Consider the following 5621-nt stretch of genomic DNA (forward strand, 5'->3'; position numbering starts at 1 on the left):
CAAGACACAAAGAGAGCTAGGGAAGTCACTGCTGTGGTTTGTTGGTAGCATTCCTATGTTAAAGAAATGTCAATTCTTTTAGATATTACTGGAAATTCAAATTTAGTTTTTCCCTCTATTAAATCATGCAGGACCCTGCATTCTGTCCACAAAACTCACATAGTTGGAACTGGGTGGACATGTTGCTCAGTAGTAAATGCTCATATACAGAACTTTAAATTCCATTTTTATGCATACACACACAGACACACACAGAGAAAGAGAGGGGGAGGGAGGGAGGGAGAGAGAGAGAGAGAGAGAGAGAGAGAGAGAGAGTTAAAGCCTGAAATACAGCTTTTCCTAATGTGCTAGCTAGAAATTACCTCTATTTACCTAGGGTTTTTTTTTGGATAAGGGTGGCCCATATAGTATTTAATTGAAAGCAATTAAGATAATTAATGTCTTAAATTTTAAAATGTACCTATATATTCCTTGGTTTAGAACTTATATTCTTAAGAAATCATATTGCATGTGTACAAAGATATATGCAGAAAAATAGTCATCACAGAGGGCTAACAAAGGAGTATATAATCAATGATCTCAAGATCTCATTGCATAAATCACAATACCATGCACCTATAAAAACATCAAAGATATGTATTGCTATTATGAAATGATATTCAGAATATATTAAACTGAAATAGTGATGCTTAAAACAGCCTGCATGATGTTCTTGAATTTAATTATGCATAGAAAATTTCTGAAATTGCATATGAAATACTGTGTACTGTAGGGAATGGGAATAAAGTTAGGTCTAATGGATCTATATGTGTAAGCATAATTTTTACCATATACAGGTGATTCTCAAATTAGGACCCAAAGTATTTTGGGGCTGTGTAGAAAATTGAAAACTTTAAGACAAAACAGTGATACTAGAAATGTGTTGTATACTGAAAGCTACAGAATCAAGGTTATCCTTTAAGACTGTGACAAAGCCAGGACTTTAGTGTCAGGTTATATGGTCCAAAAGCAGTACCCTATCTACTCCATGTCATGACTTCCAGTGGCAATGAGGCAAGATAGTAGTCTTAGGAAGCCAAGCAGACCCAATATTAAAGGTTTAATCTTGACACTATAACCCTCAGTTTTCTTACTCATCTGATAGGAATAATAGTATTTATTCCCGTCTCCGGGAGTTTTGTACAGGCAAAGGGACCTGATGTGATAAAGCACATAGCATTTCATTTGTGTGTGTGTTGTTGGTGTAATCTTTTTTCAACACCAGAGATGTGAACCAAAGGTCTTTCACATGCTAATAATTGTTCTACCACCTAGCTAGATTTGCAGACCTTTGTATAAATTTCAGCAAATATGAGCCTATACTTTTGTCTAAGAATTCAGTATCTAGAGTAGGCCGGGCAAAGTTCCAAGTCCCAATGCTCTCTAGATGAGTAACTTTGACATTGGTTAACTATTTCCTTGGAGCCCCAGATTCCTTATCTGGCTGCCAGAGCAGTTAAGAAAATGCAGTGAGATAAGCCAGGTAAAGCACAGTGTTTCACTCCATGTGGAATAAGCAGTGGACTTTTGGTAGTATGACATTATTGTCAATGCTGGCGATACTAAGAAAGTCAATGTTAGTTCCTTCCCCTAGCCTAAATGAACCTATTTGTAAAATGATGGAGTTCATCGTCAAAATCTGTGTGTTGTATTGTGTTCTATTTCTCCTCCCTTTCAGCCCTCTCCCATTTGTAGAATTCCGTTAACAGCCTCTTCCTTTATACTCAAACATATGTGACTCAAAGTGTAAAATACTCTGATTACCGAGATTTGCATTTTCCAAGGCATCAAAACCTAAAGTAGAAATAAACAGACAAAAACCCAGAATGGTGCAAATCCCAGCCCTGATGTAGGGCACGGTTTCTCTCTAAAACCTCTTGACATTTAGGGTGGAGTCATTTGGGGACACTTTCTTGTCTTGGTAGAATAGATAGCAATATCTCTACTCTCACTCAATGCCAGTAGTGTAGCAATTACCTTTCCAGTTAAGAATGTCCCCAAGCGTTACCAAATATCCCATGGAGAGAAAAAAAAAACCTGCCCCCAGTTAAGAACCAGTACTTGGAGAATTCTGCAGAGGAAGTAGGACCTTCCAGAGTATCTTCCCTTCACTGCAGCTGTTGAAAGTGGAAATGTCTTTAGGAGGCAGGAAGCCCAGTGTAATGCAGAAAGGAATCATGAGACTTGAGGCAAATGGAGGTGAGGAATACATGCTGTAAAAGTAGCCAAAATCAGCATTGGAGAGAGGTTCTTTGATTTGGACAAACCAAATCCAAGGGTGGAAAGGGGCTGCCACTTTGTAGCTCCAGTCGGAGCCTGTTGCTCAGGATGATTGCATCCAGGGATCTGCTGCCTGGCTTTGGGACTGTGATTGGCCCACGGGATTGCTGCTCTTTCCACTCCCTCCCACTCTGCTTTCAGAATGAACATGTCTCTAAATAGTCAAGACTTTCATGTTACCGGTAATAAACATAAAGTTAATTTTAAATTCCCCCTAAATTTTTCAAAGATATACCTTTTATTCAAAGGAACAGACTTCAAAGACTATGCTGCAATTTTAAATGCCCTAAGTGTCACCAGAGAACCAAGGGTTCTAACTTCTATTAACAGTGAGGGTTTTAAGTAAATCAGCAAAACTAAGAGAAACTCAAACCTTCCCAAGTGATGATAGGTTCTGGTGAAAGACCCTTGACTAGGACCTTTTTTTTGAGGAGGAGACCTCCCCAACGCCAAGGAGCAGGCTGAGACCGCACCGATGCAAATTGCAAGAGGTTTATTGAGAAGACACAGGTACCTGCGGGCGGCAAGATCTCTCAGAGGACTTGAGCGCCTGCCAAGTAGAGGATGGGCTTTTTATAGGAAGAGCAAAAAGCAAGTTTACAGAAGCAAAAGCGTGGTTATCGGAATGAGGTGGGGGGCATGAATGGTTTCCTCTCTCAGCATGAATGTCTGGCAACAGTCATCCTGTTCCTATCTTATAGATATCCTGTTTTGCAGTCAACCTGCTTTGTTGATGTCCATTCTTATTGATATCCTGCCTTGCAGTCTTCCTATCTCATAGACATCCTGCTCTCTCAAGCACATGGGATGTTCTTACGAGAGCAGGCTGGCTGCTGATCTGGAGAATTTTTTTTTTAATTTTAAGCAAACAGGACGTTCCCCCGGGAGCATGCTAGCTGCGGGTTTTGAGGAGGGGTTCTGTAGGGTCTTTCATTTCCTTCTTTTTCTTTTTATTATTGAGGTAAATCTTTTACTCAAAGCAATTACAGAACCTCGGTTTCTTGTTGTGGAAACATGTGATACTGATGGGTCAGTACTAGGGCCTGAATGACTGACAGCCTGTCTTTTACAAACTGGACCAGGCAATTTAAGATGAAGGGCCCAAACAGGAGTATCAGAAGGAGGATAATCAAGGGACCCATCAAAGAAGACAATAGAGTTGTAAACCAGGGAGACTTATTAAACCATCCTTCGAACCATCCATGTTGTGATTCGAACATCTTTTGTCTCTGTCTTATCCTCTCTCTAAGCTTTGTCATATTGTCTCTCACCAGCCCAGTGTGGTCCACATAGAAGCAGCATTCCTCTTTGAGTGCCGCACATAACCCTCCCTCTCACAAGAACAACATGTCTAGCCCCCTCCTGTTTTGTAGGACTACCTCGGAGAGGGAAGTTAATGAGTTTACGAGTGCGCTAACCGATTCTTCCAGTGCCTTGATATCAGAATGCATGGCTGCCTGAAGTTGTCTAAATTGGCTGGTTTCCATAAGAGCGGTGGTCCCTGTGCCCACCCCCTCCGCTACCCCCCATAGTGATGCCTCCCAGCAATAAGGCCAAAGTTAGGGAGGCTGGTTCTCTCCTAAATTGGGGTCTCCCTTCAAAATGACTGTAGATGTATTCAGGATCATGATATGTAACTTTGGGCCATAATTCAATTAGAACGCAATAATCAGAGGTTTCACTGAGCACAGCAGCTGAAACACACGGGGTTAATCCAGTACTGCATGCCCAATAGGTCCCGTTGGAGGCAGCTAGGTAATAGATTCCTCTGATACCTTTTGGGTAGAGTTACATAAGGCCTGGTGGGTTTTGGGAATAGTCCCTATGCAAAGTCCCTGTCCAGATACTTCAGACAGGCTCAGCTTATGCTGGGGGATGGAAGTGCAGCTGATGAGTGCAGAGGTTTGGTTGGTGTAGTTACCTAGAACGGCCACTCCTTCATAGTAAGGGGGTCTCGAAACCAGACATAGCCAGCAATCTTGGGTCTTGTTCGGATCTGTAAAAGTGAGAGCCAGATAGGCTCCTTGTACCAAGTTGAGTAGTCTATCCCCTGTTCCAGGTTGAGGGGGAGTCAGGGTAGTGGTAGTAGTGGTAGGTGTGCTAGGGGTACTATTGCTGGCTAATGGGGTCATTGAGGTATTATGAGGTGCTGCTGGGGGTAAGGCTTGTGCTGGCTGAGAAGGGGATTTTTGTTCTGGTAGGACTGAATTTGGCCCTATTGATAGCTGAGAGCCTGCATTCATCACCTGTCGGGTTAATGAAAACATAATGACAGGATCATATCCAGAACGGTATAGGTGCAATCCCCATGATTTGGGTCTGTCCCAAGAGGCCTTTTTCCCTTGCGTAGTGAAATCTAGGACTAAGGGGTTGCATCTACCTCCTGGGGTGGCACCCTGGACATTGGTAGTGATAGCGGTATCATAGCAGGGGCCACAAGCTTTTCCCCACCGCAAGTCCAGGGCCCCCTTCCAGAGTACCCAGGCGTGGTTCCTTGTCTGAGCGTGATTAGATCCCAGGTGGAGGAGGGTTTCCAGTAACCTCCCCCATCGTTTCGCAACCCCATTGGGCACAGTAACCGTCCCCCGGCCCTCCACACCCCTTTTGTGGGTTTTGTCCTGGACAAACATAGAAGTCTTTGTTCCTGGTCCCATGCCGCGCCGCCCCCCAGGTGATGGCAGCCATATCCTGGGAATGGTTCCTGATCTGAGGGGTTCCAAGATTCTCCCACCAAATCACAAAGGTCAAAATACAGGGTTGGGAAAGCATCCGTCATCGTTCCCAACAGGGAGGTGGTATTGGCTACTTTTCCTGTCATGAGATTTGTAACCCTCCAGGTTACATTGAAAACCTGGTGCGGCCTATTTTCTTATGTCGCCATCCCCAGTCTTAGTAGGGCCCATATAATGGTCAAAGGGCCCCACGGGTAAGCCTTATCTTTAAGGGGTTTTGAGTGCGTTGGATTCTCCATGCTGGGGTCACGGCGGGCTCCGCTTTCTCAGCTGTATGGGCGGCCTTCACGTGTGAGACGTGGATCCAGGCTGCGATGCCGTCAACCTTCAGTGCCTTTGGGGTGGTCAGAAGGACAGTGTAAGGGCCTTTCCACCGAGGTTCCAAGTTTTTGGTCTGGTGTCTGGGGACCCAAACAGTATCTCCTACCTGGAAGGGATGCAGTACCACCGGCTGGTTCAGTTGGTCTCGGTAAACAGCGGCGAGTGGCTTCCAAACCTCTCTTTGCACAATCTGTAACGCCTGTAAATGGGCTTCCAGAGAAGGACTGTCAGCAAAATTGGCAATGTTTG

At 44.0% G+C, this 5621-nt stretch overlaps 1 pseudogene; it reads right to left on the reverse strand.

The window, feature by feature from the left end:
• Positions 1 to 3302: 3302 nt before the first annotated feature.
• LOC101998613 lies at positions 3303 to 5290 on the reverse strand (annotated as a pseudogene).
• Positions 5291 to 5621: the final 331 nt, after the last annotated feature.

The sequence above is a fragment of the Microtus ochrogaster genome, chromosome X (genome assembly GCF_000317375.1).
Source record: "Microtus ochrogaster isolate Prairie Vole_2 chromosome X, MicOch1.0, whole genome shotgun sequence".
Classification (NCBI taxonomy): Eukaryota; Metazoa; Chordata; class Mammalia; order Rodentia; family Cricetidae; genus Microtus; species Microtus ochrogaster.